Source organism: Schistocerca nitens, chromosome 10, assembly GCF_023898315.1.
Source record: "Schistocerca nitens isolate TAMUIC-IGC-003100 chromosome 10, iqSchNite1.1, whole genome shotgun sequence".
Classification (NCBI taxonomy): Eukaryota; Metazoa; Arthropoda; class Insecta; order Orthoptera; family Acrididae; genus Schistocerca; species Schistocerca nitens.
In genome coordinates, this window is record NC_064623.1 from 212,764,626 (window position 1) to 212,780,796 (window position 16,171).

At 41.0% G+C, this 16,171-nt stretch overlaps 1 long non-coding RNA gene and 1 pseudogene across 1 annotated transcript in view; one reads left to right on the forward strand and one right to left on the reverse strand.

Annotated features, from left to right (window-relative positions):
* The window catches only part of LOC126210395 (tubulin alpha-1 chain-like), a 65,453-nt pseudogene that overhangs the window by 17,475 nt on the left and 31,807 nt on the right, over positions 1-16,171 (reverse strand).
* Positions 1-16,171, forward strand: part of LOC126210397 (uncharacterized) — a 55,684-nt gene that overhangs the window by 11,140 nt on the left and 28,373 nt on the right. Inside the window, exon 2 of the long non-coding RNA XR_007540657.1 lies at positions 7,643-7,705. This is a non-coding gene — a long non-coding RNA (uncharacterized LOC126210397). The remainder of the gene's footprint in view (positions 1-7,642; positions 7,706-16,171) is intronic.

The following is a 16,171-nucleotide window of genomic DNA, read 5'->3' on the forward strand; positions in this document are numbered from 1 at the left end:
TGTGTGTGTGTGTGTGTGTGCGCGCGTGGGTGTGTGTGTGTGTGTGTGTGTGTGTGTGTGTGTGTGTGTGTGTGTGTGTGTGTGTGTGTGTGCGCGGGGGGGGGGGGGGGGAGGTAAAAATTGTAGTGGGAGACCAGGAAATAAATACAATAAGCAGATTGAGAAGGATGTGGTTTGCAGTAGTTATTTGGAGATGAAGAGGCTCAGACAGGATAGAGTGGCATGGAGAACTGCATCAAACTAGTCTTCAGACTGAATACCACAACAACAACAACAACAACAACAACAGCAACAGACAGTAAACATTGTATGGATGTTATTCATACATACACGAAGATTTTATGTAAATTAACTGCAAAGAAAATGCAACATACTACAATATTAAAAACTAATCTATGTAAAGTAACAAACTAATCTATGTAAAGTAGTAAAATATAGGAACTCGTTTCTGCTCTTGTAGTGATCATTGTCTGTTCTTCATAAGCCTGTCTGTTCTTCAAAAGCCTCGGTTAGTTTGTTTCAGCATGTTCCATGGGTCATGTTCATGACAACTTGCCATGGTTTGGAACACGTTAATAGGTTTACAAATAAGAAACATTTTCTCTGTGGAAACATGGTGGCATGCTGGCTGTTTACACAACTGAATTTGTAAAGCTTAATGTGTCACAGAATTGGTAAAAGTAACCCAGCCACTTAGGTACTAGCTTCTCATCAATTTATCAATAGGATATAAGGAATTGTCAAGGAGAAATTATTTAAGTTTGGTTTTAAGCCTTTAATTATCTGCCAATATTTTTAATTCACAAGAGATAAGATCAAATATTTTTATGGCTGTGTACCTCACTCCTTTTTGTGCAAGAGTAAGTTAACTTTGTGGATAGTTGAATCTATTTTTGTTCGAAGTGTAAAATCAAACAATGGGAAATCCAGGATGGAATAATGACAATATTATGAAAAGGACAGTTGCTACTAACCATACAGCAAAGATGCCGAGTTGTAGGTAGGTACAACAATGTCAAACAAAGCTTTTGGCCAAACAGGCTTTCATCAGAATCAGACAAACACACACACACACACACACACACACACACACACACACACACACACACACAAATGCAACTCACATACACATGACCACATCTCTGGCTGCCAAAGACAGGATCTGGCTGCGGCAGCCAGAGACGTGGTCATGTGTATGTGAGTTGCATTTGTATGTGTGTGTGTGTGTGTGTGTGTGTGTGTGTGTGTGTGTGTGTGTGTGTGTGTGTGTGTGTTTTGTCTGATTCTGATGAAAGCCTGTTTGGCCAAAAGCTTTGTTTGACATTGTTGTGCCTACCTACAACTCAGCATCTTTGTTGTATGGTTAGTAGCAACTGTCCTTTTCATAATATTGTCTTTGTTCCTAGTGTTATATTTATGAATGCAACTGTTTTCAAATTGTGCCTGATTCTTCACAACATACTTCAAGATTGTGAAAGAATATCCTTACAGCACATTTGTGCTTAATGAACACTTTGGGCCTGTATAGAATTGCCCCAGAAAATTATTCCATACGACATCAATGAATGCAGTGTAAGCTAATGTTCTAATGCTTTCATCAGCAAAGTCAGCTATTACATGTAGAGAAAATGCTACTGAAGTTAAGCATTAGAGAACATCTATAATATTTGATTTCTAATTCATGTTCCGATCAAGAGCAGAGCTTTGTTGGACTTGATTATGATGCTTACATCAGCACTAAAATGCAATATTATTTCTGCTTTATTGGAGTAAGATGAAAGATAATTTACATATAGGGAGAAGAGGAGTGGTTTCTGACTTGAAACCTGTGGAATGCTGATAGTAAGAAGATTATTCATCACAAGAGCTGTGTGACACTTTGCTTCATATTAATGAAATGAGAAGGGAATCATGTGCTCACTGTATGTAAAAAAATCATAAACTTTAATTTGCTCCTAACAAATTTTGTCATTTGCTCCAGAATAAACATCTAGGCAAAATCTCATCATTCAGGTATTTTAATACACAGTTACTGAAATGGTAAATAGCATGTTCAGTGGAGAGGTTCTTGTGGTATCCAAATTATGACTGATACAGAATCTTATATTTGTCGATATGCTCTACCATTATGAAATACATTACCTTCTCCGGAATGTTTGAGGAGGAGGTTAATAGTGAAATCAGGTGATAGTTGTTAATGACTGTCTTACTAGTTACAGAGGGGTCTGACAGCGATGTAGTTTAGTCTGTCAGGAAAGCTACATTGTAAAAGCAATGCAGTGCATTAAATATATTTCTGAATACACTAGCCATATCAGAAGAATATGCTTTTAATATTTTGCTTGGAAGGTTAGCAAACTCATGAGAATATTTGCTTTTAAGAGATATATTTATCTGGAAGAAGTTGGAGTGATCTTTTATTGGTAGGACACTTATGGTGCAAGTTGTCACATATAGCCTACAGAAATTCTTTTTTCTGCAGCGAATAAGAGGGGCAGTTAGAACAGTTTAATATGTTCTCATTAACATAAGTGAATAGCTTTGAGCTTGTCTCAATTTGCCACCTTTTCATCAGCAGTCATTGTTCTAGATCTTCAGTTGTCTAGGAAACCACAGTTTAGTCAATAATCAGCCGCCTTTAGTGAATTAGCAGACTAGTTAAAAGTTGATTAACTCTCTTCAGTAAATTGATTCCTTAGGATGGATAGGATCTGTGGCTGCTGTGTACAGACGCAGGAGGAGCTGGCCACTGTTCGCGAACAGCTGAACGTGTTGATGGCCGCGGTCAGCCGTCTTCAGGCTGCTGCCTCGGAGTGTAGCAGCAGTGGGGGAGTCTGGTGCATCACATGGTACATCCCAGGTGCTACATGCTTCACCCACTGTCGCTGCTGTTGAGACATCTTCGTGGGTATCGGGCGCGGTTGGGCCACTCTCTCCCCAAGGGGAGTGGCGGGTTCAGCGGCGTTCGCGGCGCACAAGGCGGAGGATAAATGTGGAGGCTGGCCATGTGGCATCGCCCGCTCTGCCTGTGAGTGGACATCTGGCCGCTCCTTCAGCAAGGTCTGAGCAGGCTCACGGCGGGAGGGGTTTATTAGTTATTGGGAGGGGAGCTCCAACGTTAGGCGGGTGATGGAGCCCCTTAGGGAAATAGCAGAAAGGTCGGGGAAGAAGGCCAGTGTTCACTCTGTCTGCTTGCCGGGGGGTCTCATCCGAGATGTGGAGGAGGCTCTGCCGGTGGCGATAGAGAGCACTGGGTGCACCCGACTGCAAATTGTTGCTCATGTCGGCACCAATGACTCCTGCCGTCTGGGTTCAGAGGTCATCCTCAGTTCCTACAGGCGGTTGGCGGAATTGGTGAAGGCGGAAAGCCTCGCTCGTGGGGTGGAATCAGAGCTAACTATTTGTAGTATCGTTCCCAGAACCGATCGCGGTCCTCTGGTTTGGAGCCGAGTGGAATGCGAAAACCAGAGGCTCAGACAATTCTGCGGATATCTGGGGTGCAAATTTCTCGACCTCCGCTATCGGGTGGAGAAATGTAGGGTCCCCCTGAATAGGTCAGGCGTGCACTACACGCCGGAAGCGGCTACAAGGGTAGCGAAGTACTTGTGGAGTGCACATGGGTGTTTTTTAGGTTAGAGAATTCCCTCCCTATGCCCGACAAGATGCCTCCTGAGACGCGGCAAAGTAGGAGTAGGCAAAATGCAACAGGGAATAACAATATTAATGTGCTAATAGTAAACTGCAGGAGCATCTATAGAAAGGTCCCAGAACTGCTCTCATTAATAAACGGTCATAACGCCCATATAGTACTAGGGACAGAAAGTTTGCTGAAACCAGATGTAAACAGTAATGAAATCCTAAACTCAGATTGGAATGTATACCGCAGAGACAGGCTGGACAGTGAAGGGGGAGGCGTCTTTATAGTGATAAGAAGTGCAATAGTATCGAAGGAAATTGACGGAGATCCGAAATGTGAAATGATTTGGGTGAAGGTCACGGTTAAAGCAGGCTCAGACGTGGTAAGTGGATGTGTCTATAGGCCCCCTGGCTCAGCAGCTGTTGGTGGCTGAGCACCTGAAGGATAATTTGGAAAATATTTAGAGTAGATTTCCCCACCATGTTATAGTTCTGGGTGGAGATTTTAATTTGCCGGATATAGACTGGGAGCCTGAAACGTTCATAACGGGTGGCAGGGACAAAGAATCCAGTGAAATTTTTTTAAGTGCTTCATCTGAAAACTACCTTGTGCAGTTAAACAGATAACCAACTCGTGGTGATAACATATTAGATCTTCTGGTGACAAACAGACCCGAACTATTTGAAACAGTTAACGAAGAACAGGGAATCAGCGATCATAAAGTGGTTACGGCATCGATGGTTTCAGCCGTAAATAGAAATATTAAAAAAGGTAGGAAGATTTTTCTGTTTAGCAAAAGTGACAAAAAGCAGAGTACCTGACGGCTCAACACAAAAGTTTTGTCTCAAGTACAGATAGTGTTGAGGATCAGTGGACAAAGTTCAAAACCATCATACAATATGCATTAGATGAGTATGTGCCAAGCAAGACCGTAAGAGATGGAAAAGAGCCACCGTGGTACAACAACCGAGTTAGAAAACTGCTGCGGAAGCAAAGGGAACTTCACAGCAAACATAAACATAGCCAAAGCCTTGCATGCAAACAAAAATTACGCGAAGTGAAATGTAGTGTGAGGAGTGCTATGCGAGAGGCGTTCAATGAATTCGAAAGTAAAGTTCTATGTACTGACTTGGCAGAAAATCCTAAGAAATTTTGGTCTTATGTCAAAGCGGTAGGTCGATCAAAACAAAATTTCCAGACACTCTGTGACTAAAATGGTACTGAAACAGAGGATGACAGACTAAAGGCCGAAATACTAAACGTCTTTTTCCAAAGCTGTTTCACAGAGGAAGACTGCACTGTAGTTCCTTCTCTAGATTGTCGTACAGATGACAAAACGGTGGATATCGAAATAGATGATAGAGGGATAGAGAAACAATTAAAATCGCTCATAAGAGGAAAGGCCGCTGGACCTGATGGGATACCAGTTCGATTTTACACAGAGTACGCGAAGGAACTTGCCCCCCTTCTTGCAGCGGTGTACCGTAGGTCTCTAGAAGAGCGTAGCATTCCAAAGGATTGGAAAAGGGCACAGGTCATCCCTGTTTTCAAGAAGGGACGTCGAACAGATGTGCAGAACTATAGACCTATATCTCTAACGTCGATCAGTTGTAGAATTTTGGAACACGTATTGTGTTCGAGTATAATGACTTTTCTGGAGACTAGAAATCTACTCTGTAGGAATCAGCATGGGTTTCGAAAAAGACGGTTGTGTGAAACCCAGCTCGCGCTATTCATCCACGAGACTCGGAGGGCCATAGACACGGGTTCACAGGTAGATGCCGTGTTTCTTGACTTCTGCAAGGCGTTTGATACAGTTCCCCACAGTCGTTTAATGAACAAAGTAAGAGCATATGGACTATCAGACCAATTGTGTGATTGGATTGAGGAGTTCCTAGATAACAGAACGCAGCATGTCATTCTCAATGGAGAGAAGTCTTCCGAAGTAAGAGTGATTTCAGGTGTGCCACAGGGGAGTGTCATAAGACCATTGCTATTCACAATATACATAAATGACCTTGTGGATGACATTGGAAGTTCACTAAGGCTTTTTGCAGATGATGCTGTGGTGTATCGAGAGGTTGTAACAATGGAAAATTGTACTGAAATGCAGGAGGATCTGCAGTGAATTGACGCATGGTGCAGGGAATGGCAATTGAATCTCAATGTAGACAAGTGTAATGTGCTGTGAATACATAGAATACACAGTTAATTCCATAAATTATCTGGGAGTACGCATTAGGAGTGATTTAAAATGGAATGATCATATAAAGTTGATCGTCGGTAAAGCAGATGCCAGACTGAGATTCATTGGAAGAATCCTAAGGAAATGCAATCTGAAAACAAAGGAAGTAGGGTACAGTATGCTTGTTCACCCACTGCTTGAATACTGCTCAGCAGTGTGGGATCCGTACCAGATAGGGTTGATAGAAGAGATAGAGAAGATCCAACGGAGAGCAGCACACTTCGTTACAGGATCATTTAGTAATCGCAAAAGCATTACGGAGATGATAGATAAACTCCAGTGGAAAACTATGCAGGAGAGACGCTCAGTAGCTTGGTACGGGCTTTTGTTGAAGTTTCGAGAACATACTTTCACCGAAGATTCAAGCAGTATATTGCTCCCTCCTACGTATATCTCGCGAAGAGTCCATGAGGATAAAATCAGAGAGATTAGAGCCCACACAGAAGCATACTGACAATCCTTCTTTCCACGAACAATACGAGTCTGGAATAGAAGGGAGAACTGATAGAGGTACTCAGGGTACCCTCCGCCACACACTGTCAGGTGGCTTGCGGAATATGGATGTAGATGTAGATAGTATTTGTTGCTGCAAAATATCATCATTGCTAGCAAACTGGTTAACATATGACAGCGAGCTCTACTTAGCCTATGGAATCCTCAAAAAGTTTTTATATATGCTTCGAGGTAGACATTTCACTGTTATTGTGAACCACAAGCTACTCATTTTCACCTACCATCAGAATCCAGGCAATTCATCACTGCACTAGTAGTGGGATTAGGACTTCATGGCACAGTTCACTCCAGAAATTTAACATGTTTATGGTAAACAGAATGGATGAGCAAATGCTCTGTCTCTCACTGATGCCATTGCAAAGGGAATTGGCTGACACTCAAGCAGGACACAATGAACCGAAGGCTTCCTGCCCAGGCTTCTTCATATCCCATACTAAAATGTAGCACTGTATTGCAAAATGCCAAATTCACAAGTGCATCTGTTCATATCAAGTGTACTTGCTCCAGCAAGCAATCTTGCTGTATACAGCTCCTCCTGTACAGGATTATAGTCTGCAACATGATTATTAATAAAGGCATTTGTTTGGCCATATATCAAGAAGGACTGCAAGGCATTTGTCCACTAGTGCAACAAAATAACGTGTCACATTGTGATTCTGCTCAGTACTTCCACCCCACTGACTCAGAGATTTGAGTGTATACATGTTGACATCATTGCATGTTAATGACTATCAGAAGGATATAAACACAGCCTTGGCCAGCAGTTTCTCTCATTGGCTTGAGGCCTACCAGTGACAGATTCATTAGGAGCAATTGTAGCCACAATCTTATTCCATAAAAATACCTCGTAAACCACATCTCCTCTGATTTGTCTAAATATTATGACTCACAGATATAAATACTACATAACTCAAATGTACATATTAAAAGGAACTTTACTTTGATAGTGAAGAGACATTTAAAAGGGGTCCATTTAAAGAAAATTCTTTGTTTGAAGTGTTAAATAAAAATCATTTGAGAAAATTAGTGGTATCCATAATTTGTGATTGATATACTTCACAGGAATAGCCAGCAGTTGCAGCTTGTGCCTGTTAATGTGTAACTTGATTCATTTCATGTTCCTAAAGGCTGTTCTTCATGATGAGATTTATCCAATGTGATCTGTGAATAAATGAGTGAATATTTGTCTGCTGACCTTGTTTTCTCTCCATTTTTGCTCATTCGTCTAGCCTGTTCTCTTCTCACAGGAATCTGCAGGAGAGATAGATGCAGCAGCAGTGGATAGCGAAGTGGATATCAAGGAAGAACCAGTAAGTAATACGAATACAAATACTCATTGAAGCTTCTCACTGACACATTGCTTTTCATGTAGCCATTGTGGCAATAAAGTCAGTGCATTGCTTTCCTAAAAACACACACACACACACACACACACACACACACACACACACACACACACACACACAGAGAGAGAGAGAGAGAGAGAGAGAGAGAGAGAGAGATTGATTTTCGCGGCAGACTATATTGTATTGGGGTACTGCAGTGTGTGTGTGTTTTCTGTGCTAGTTATCTCTGAATAAGATCCTTGTCCCAAAGTTTAGCAATGTTGTTAGCCTTCTTTATGTGCCTATTGATCAGTCAACACTGCAACTGTATGCCGAGTTGTTACTTTTACCCCTTCCTTTATTTTGTTCCGCACAGAACTTTTCATTATTGTATTTGTACCACCACATGGCTCCGTTTCATCCTATTACCTCATTTCATCTGTCCTCCTACGCTGTACTGTGTTCCATATGTGTTTTGCCCTCTCTCCTAATGCCCATCTGTATGTCTCACTTTGGTTTGTACCTGCACAGTTGTTACACTCATGTCTTCCCGCCTGTCACTAGTGCATCTGTGCTTGATTTTGTGGTATGCTGTAGCTCTGGTCGCAGCCACTCCTCCTGCAGCACCCACTATCACCTACTGACCTCACTGCCAGATTACAGTCAAACATTTTCTAACAAGTTACCTCATTTTATTCTGTAATCCATCCAACCCTTTTCCAAAGACTGTTCTTGTCATTATGTCACGTGATATCTGTTGTCATTTCCTTACCTCCAGGAGTCCTAGTCCCACAAAGCATGCGGGAGAACTTCTTTGCCATTTGAAAGTTAGGAGACGTACTGGCAGAAGTGAATCTGCGAGTGTGGATTGTCAACCGTGGTTGAATACTAGGCAGAAATGCTAACCGTCACACCACCACAGCACTATGGTTAACACTGCTGCACAAACTACCCAAGCTGAGTGCCCTTCCCAACACAAACTTCAGTTCATATCTGATGCTTATTTTCCCTTACATTGTCGCTACTGTCAGGGCTCTCTGGCTTTTGCATAGCACCCCAGCATTGGACGTAATGGGAACGTCCTGTACCAGAGGTGATCTTATAGATTTTATATTTTGCCCTGAGACGTGTAAATCTCTTCTTTATCTATACAATTATAAGGTCGCCTATTGTACAGGACTTTCCCATTACGTCCAATGCTGTGGTACCATTCCAATGCTGGAGAGCCCTGGCAGTAGTGACTGTGTAAGGGAAAATATGCAGAAGAAGTTTGTGTTGAGGAGGGCACTCAGTTTGGATAGTTTGTGCAGCAATGTTAATTATAGTGCTGTGGTGGTGTAATGGTTAGCATTTCTGCCTAGCAAGCAAGAAGACCTGGGTTTGAGACCCAGCTGCAACACAAATTTTAATTCATGCTTGAATAGTTCAACTGTAAGAGCACTTGTCTGCGATAAGAGAGGCACCCGGTTCAAGTCTCCCAATAAGTTTCAAATCTGTTGTTGTTTTTGTTGTTGTCTCCATCATCATCATCATCATCATCATCATCATCATCATCATCATCATCTTCAGTCCTAAGAATAATTTGATGTGGTTCTCCATGCTAGTCTATCCTGTTCAAGCCTCATCATCTCTGAGTAACTGCTTCAACCTATATACAAGATGTGATCAAAAGGTAACACGAATTTTTGTTTTCTTAAAGAACCTTTATTTATTCATCAACATCAACTTTGTCCCCTTCAGAGCAATCTCCCTCAGATATAATGCACTTTTGCTGGGCATTTTTCCCAGCCTTTGAAGCACTTCTGAAATTTATTTTTCATTATTGTATTCAGCTTTTCAGCAATTCTGTTTTTATTACATCAATGGTGGCAAAATGATGTCCTTTCATAGCTCTATTCAGCCTCAGAAATAGAAAGAACTCACAGGGGGCCATTTCTGTTTAATACAGTGGCCGAGGCAACGTAACAGTTTTGTTTTGTTTTGTCAAAAAATAACAGGAGCATTACTATCATGCAATTTCCACGTTTCACTACAGTTGTGGTCATTTTCTTTGGAGTGCTTCATGCAAACTGTGCACGACTCCCAAGTAGTATTCCTTATTGACTGGTACAACCATAAGGCAGGAACTCATGATGCCCTATGCCATTATAATTGAAGAAAACGGTGAGATGAACCTTCACATCTGATCGAACTTGATTTTTTTCGGTCTTGACTCTTCAGAAAGTTTCCATCGGGACAATTGGGCCTTGGTTTCATCATACCTGTATACCCATGTTTTGTCACCTATTATAGCTTCATTTAGAAGCACTGGATCATTGTGAACTTCATTCAGCAATCCCTGAGTGATTCAACAATTTTGATGCTACATGTTTCATACCTAAAGCATCTAAAAAAAATTGCTTGGCATCAGCCAGAGGATATGCTGACATCATCAGCAACCTTTCTGATGGAGATTACCCAGAACCAATTCTTTACTTTTTCCACTCTGTCATCAGTAACTGTTGTGCTAGGATGTCTTTGGCAGTCATCTTCTTCAGTGCCTTCTCAATGTTCTTTGAAATGTTTATACCACTCTTAAACTCTTGTCTTACTCAAAGTAGATTCGCCAAAAGCCACAGTCAACATTTTGAATGTTACACTGCTCTTTATTCCACTATTCTAGCAACATTTAATGGAAATTCTTTGCTCAGTCTTTTTGCAAAGTAAAAATTCACCAAGCACTTGAAAACACATATAACCTTTTCGACTGTCAACAGTAAACTAAATAATTGAAACATCTGAAAAGATAAATGTACATCAGGAACATATGCACCAACAATATAAAAAGAAATAAATTTGAAAATTGGGTTTTTAAAGCCTGCGAATTTAAAAATTTCGCATTACTTTGTGATCACATCGGGTGTCAATCTACTTACTGTATTCATCCCTTGGCCTGCCTTTGTGATCCCCCCCCTCTCCCCCCCTCCCCCTTCGCCCTTCTCCACCCCCATTACACACAAACAGTACCTTCCAGTACCAAACTGACAGTTCCTTGATGCACCAGGATGTGTCCTGTCAGTTGATCCCTTCTTTTAATGTTGTGCCAGAAGGTTCTTTTTTCAGCAGTTTGCTTCCATACCTTTTTGTTTGTTATTCAAACTAGCCATCTAATCTTCAGCATTCTTCTTTAGCTCCACGTTTCAAAAGCTTCTATTCTCATCTTGTCTGAACCGCTTATTGTCCAAGTTTCAGTTCTGTACTAAAATAAACTTGCCCACATCTAAATTTGTATTAGATTTAGATTAGATTTTTATTAGTTTTTTTTCCAGAAATGCTGCTCATGCTATAGCTTGTCTCCGTTTTATATCCTTTCTACTTTGACCATTGTCAGCAATTATGCTGCCCAAATAGCAAAACTTACTAACTATTCTTAGTTTCTCATTTTCTAAGCTTATTCTCTCAGCATTTCCTGATTTAATTTATCTATATTCCATTAACCTTATTTTACTTTTGTCGATATTTATTTTACAACCTCCTTTCAAGACACTGCCCATCTGTTCAGTTGCTCTTCCAAGTTCTTTGCTTTCTCTGACAGAGTTACAATGTCATCAACAAACCTCTTGAGTGTCTTATCCCTGAAATTTACTTCTCTTTCCCAACTTACCTTTGTTTCTGTAACTGCTTGCTATGCTCACAGATCGAATAACATTGGGATAGGCTACAAGTATGTAATACTCCCTTCTCAACCACTCTTTCTCCTCCATATCATTCAACTCTTACAGTTGCCGTCTGGTTTCTGTCAAATTGTAGAAAATCTTTTGCTCTCTGGGTTTAATCCCTGTTGCTTTCAGAATTGGAAAGAGTGTTCAGTCAACAATGGCAAAAGCTTTCTCTAAATCTACAAAATCTGTAAGTGTAGGTTTTCTTTTCTTCAACTACATGCTAGGATAAGCCATAAGGTTAGCATTGCCTTCCGTGATCCTACATTTCTAATGAACCCAAACTGATCTTCTCCAAGGGTGGCTTCTTCCATTCTTCTGTAAATATTTCATGTCAGTATTTTGCCACCACAACTTATTTGAACTGAAAGTTCAGTAACATTCACACTTGCCATCACCTGCTTTCTTTGGGGTACAAAGAAGGTCTGAGACTACTTAGCCTGTCTCATAGATCGTGCACACCAGGTGGACCTGTTTTGCCATTGCTGGCTCCCCTACAGATCTTAATAATTCTGAGTGAATGTTGTCTACTTCAAAGACCTTATTTTGCCTGAGATCTTTCAGCACTGTGCTAAATTCTTCTCACAGTATCGTATCTCCTAACTCACATTTATCTACTTCCTCTCTCCATTCTGTTACTGGGTAGTTATAATTTAACTTTCCCTATTTAACTAATTACTGTATGAGGACCAAACATGGTAGCATTAATGTTGAGGACATGGGGAATAGAAATAATGCAGAATCAATTAAACTGAAACACATTTAATGTGCTGCTAAGGTGCATGAAACCATTACATACTGTTACCATTATTGCTACAAAAGGGGCTCAATATGGCACCCATCAGTGTCCAGAAGAGTCTGAAAGTGCAGGATTGCATTCTCCACAACAGAGTGAAGGTGTTTGAAGGAATGCTGGCTACCTCTCTTGACATGCTGCACTTCAGATCAGCACACGTGTGAATGTTCCCCTGGTAAACCCTGACCTTCAGGCAGCGCCACAACCACAGATCACGGGGAGGGAGCTCAGGTGATCGTGCCGACCGAGCATTTGGAAACGATCGGCTGATAATTCAATAGTTTCCATACGTGTTTCGGAGAAGCAGGTGTGCTTCGAGAGCGATGTGCAGTGGGGCCCCATCTTGCATGAAAACTGTTGAGTTCAGTGTGTCTCTCTCCTGCAGGGTGGATATGAAATACTGGCAGAACACATCACAGTAACACTGGCCAGTCACACTGCACATCTTTGAACCTTGAGTGCCAACCTGTTCAATAAAGAATGGGCCAATGATGAACATAGTCATGAAGCTACACATACGGCGACAAATTCACCGTACAGAGGAACTTCGTGTAATGCGACTGGAGGTGAAGATCCCCAATTCTGTGTGTCCTGCCCACCCATAACAGAAAAATAAGCTTCATCTGTCCATAGGACAGTCCAGGGCCTATCTTCATCAATGTCAATCCTTGCAAGAAAGTGAAGTGCGAAGTCAACATGTCATTATGCGTCCTACGGTGCAAGCTGCTGTACGGTATGGATCTTGTGCAGATACTATTTGAAAATGTTTCAAAGCACCTTTTGTACAGTGGTCTGCAGTGACTCAGGACCGGGAATTGCGCGCAGCGTTGTCTTCCGTAGCAACAGAGATTTCATCGAGCACCTGTGGTCGTTGTCGGCCTCTTCCCAGAGTGACGCCCAGTTCTCTAGTTGATTCAAACTTCATCGTGCAGGTGGAGAAAGAGGACCCCACCATAATCCTTTCAGCCAGCAATAATCTCAAAGTGCAGCTGCAGCATTACTGTTGTTTTGATAATATAGTTTCACAAATAATGCCCTGCTCTTTTTGTCCAAGCTCATATTGACACGTGAACAAGTGCACTGCGACTGGTCAGGTGTGTTGGACTATGAATCAGATGGTTGATAATGGCACCAAGTGGCCATAGGTAGAACTGGACGGTGGCGTTATGTAGCATGGAAATCGTGCATCCCATACTCTGGACATTAATGCTACCAAGTTTGGTACTCGTACAGTATTAGTTTCCATGCTTTTCTTTTGTTCTTCAGTCTTCTGACAGGTTTGATTTGGCCCACCATGAATTCCTATTCTGTGCCAACCTCTTCAACACAGAGTAGCACATCCTCAATTATTGCTGGATGTATTCCAGTCTCTGTCTTCCTCTACAGTTTTTGCCCTCTACAGCTCCCCTAGTGCCAGGGAAGTCATTCCATCATGTCTTAACACTCTGCCATCCGGCGACACCACAGTGGTGTCGTGCGCATAGTATCGCGCAGTGGCCAGCGATATCACTTTTGTATCTTTTGCATTCTGTTGGTGTTTTGTTTAGATAACAATAAGTTACACATGTCAACGAGTTTTTTGTTTTCTTTTTGTAAGTACTTGTGCCATTTCATCATGGCAGATGAAAGAGACAATATGATTAATTATGATGAATGCATGGAGCAAAACTTGGAGGTTGTCAGTACATTGTGTGTGTCTCATCATGATCTGGTTGACAGACTTTCGAGTCTCATAAAGCAACACCAACTAATAGGCCTATGTATTTCCGAAATGAAAACGAAGAAACTGCCACGTATGTCCTAAAAAAAAAAAAAAACTTTATGTGCAACTCTTGTGGAGTTGTGTTACATCTTGGAGACTGTTTTGCTGCGTATCATATGAAAGAAAGATGCTAAGTACCAAAGTCAATGCAAATAAACAAATATATGAAACAAATTTGTGTTTATTTACACATGTATATCTTCGAAATTTCGTGAAAGTAGGGGAGCAGGGTTGAGAACTTATGAGAACTAACGATGATATTAGTCAAACGTAACAATTTATAATTTCTCGATAATGTCTAGAACGACTGGCGACAAACCGAGTAATCCGAATTAGCGCTGCTAGCGCCAAGTGAATAAGTTTGTACGAGATGTGCAGATGGCAAAGTGTTAACAGATGTCCTACCATCCTGTCCCTTCTCCTTATCAGTGTTTTCTGCATATTCCTTTCCTCTCCAATTCTATACAGAACCTCCTCTTTCCTTATGTTATCAGCCCACCTAATTTTCAACATTCGTCTGTAGAATCACATCTCAAATGCTTCAATTCTCTTTCATTCCAGTTTTCCCACAGTCCATGTTCACAATGCTGCACTCCAAACGCACATTCTCAGAAATTTCTTCCTCAAATTAAGCCCTATGATTGATACTAGTAGACTTCTCTTGGCCAGGAATGCCCTTTTTGCCAGTGCTAGTCTGCTTTTGATGTCCTCCTTGCTCCATCCATCATTGGTTATTTTATTGCCCAGGCAGCAGAATTCCTTAACTTCATGTACTTCGTGACCATCAATCCAGATGTTAAGCTTCTCGCTGTTCTCATTTCTGTTACTTCTCATTACTCTCGTCTTTCTTCGATTTGCTCTCAATCTGTATTCTCCTCATTAGATTGTTCATTCCATTCAGCGGCTAATGTTATTCTTCTTCACTTTCACTCAGGATAGCAATTTCATCAGCAAATTGAATCATTGATATCCTTTCACCTTGAATTTTAATTCCACTCCTAAACTGTTCTTTTATTTCCACCATTGCTTCTTCAATGTCCTGATTGAATAGTAGGGGCAAAAGACTACATCCCTGTTTCACAGCCTTTTTAATCTGAGCACTTCGTTCTTGGTCGTCGTCTCTTATAATTCTCTCTTGGCTGTTGTACATATTGTATATTACCCATCTCTCGCTATAGCTTACCCCAATTTTTCTCAGAATTTCAAACACCTTGCACCGTATTACATTGTCGAGCGCTTTTTCCAGGTCAAAAAATCCTATGAAGGTGTCTTGATTTTGCTTTAGTCTTGCTTCCATTACCAGCTGCAATGTCAGAATTGCCTCTCTCATGCCTTTATCTTATCCAAAGCCAAACTGATCATCATGTAACATATCCTCAATTTTCTTTTCCATTCTTCAGTTGTCAGCAACTTGGATGCATGAGCTGTCAAGCTGATTGTGGGATAATTCTTGCACTTGTCAGCTCTTGCAATCTTCGGGATTGTGTGGATGATAAAGACTGCTGGCTCTTACAGTACCACTTCATAACATGTAATACAGACTGTGACATAAATCTAAATACTGAGTGCTTTGACAGTCATTTTCCAATAATAATGTTCTCATTATTTACCAATAAAATGGTGTAAGAGGGTCGGCTTGGTGAAGCAAGGCTATATTTTAATTGTTTGGAGGAACATTGATCTTAAGTCTTCCAAAGTGCTTTTAAATTCTGATTCTAATACTGGATCCTCTATCTCTTGTAAATCGACTCCTGTTTCTTCTTCACATTAGACACATCTTCCCCCTCATAGAGGCTTTCTATGTATTCTTTTCACCTATCAACTCTCTCCTCTGCATTTAACAGTGGAATTCCTGTTGCACTCTTTATGTTACCATACTTGCTTTTAATGTCACCAAAGGCTGTTTTGACTTTCTTGTATGCTGAGTCTGTCCTTCCAACATTCCCTTCTTTTTTTTGTTTCTTCACATTTTTCATGCATCCATTTCGTCTTAGGTTCCCTGCACTTCCTATTTATTTCATTCCGCAGTGACTTGTATTTCTGTATTCCTGAGTTTCCCAGAACATTTTTGTACTTCCTCCTTTCATTGATCAACTGAAGTATTTCCTCTGTTACCCGTGGTTTCTTCACAATTACCTTCTTTGTTCCTATGTTTTTCTTTCTAACTTCATTCCTCTTCAACTGTACCACCTACT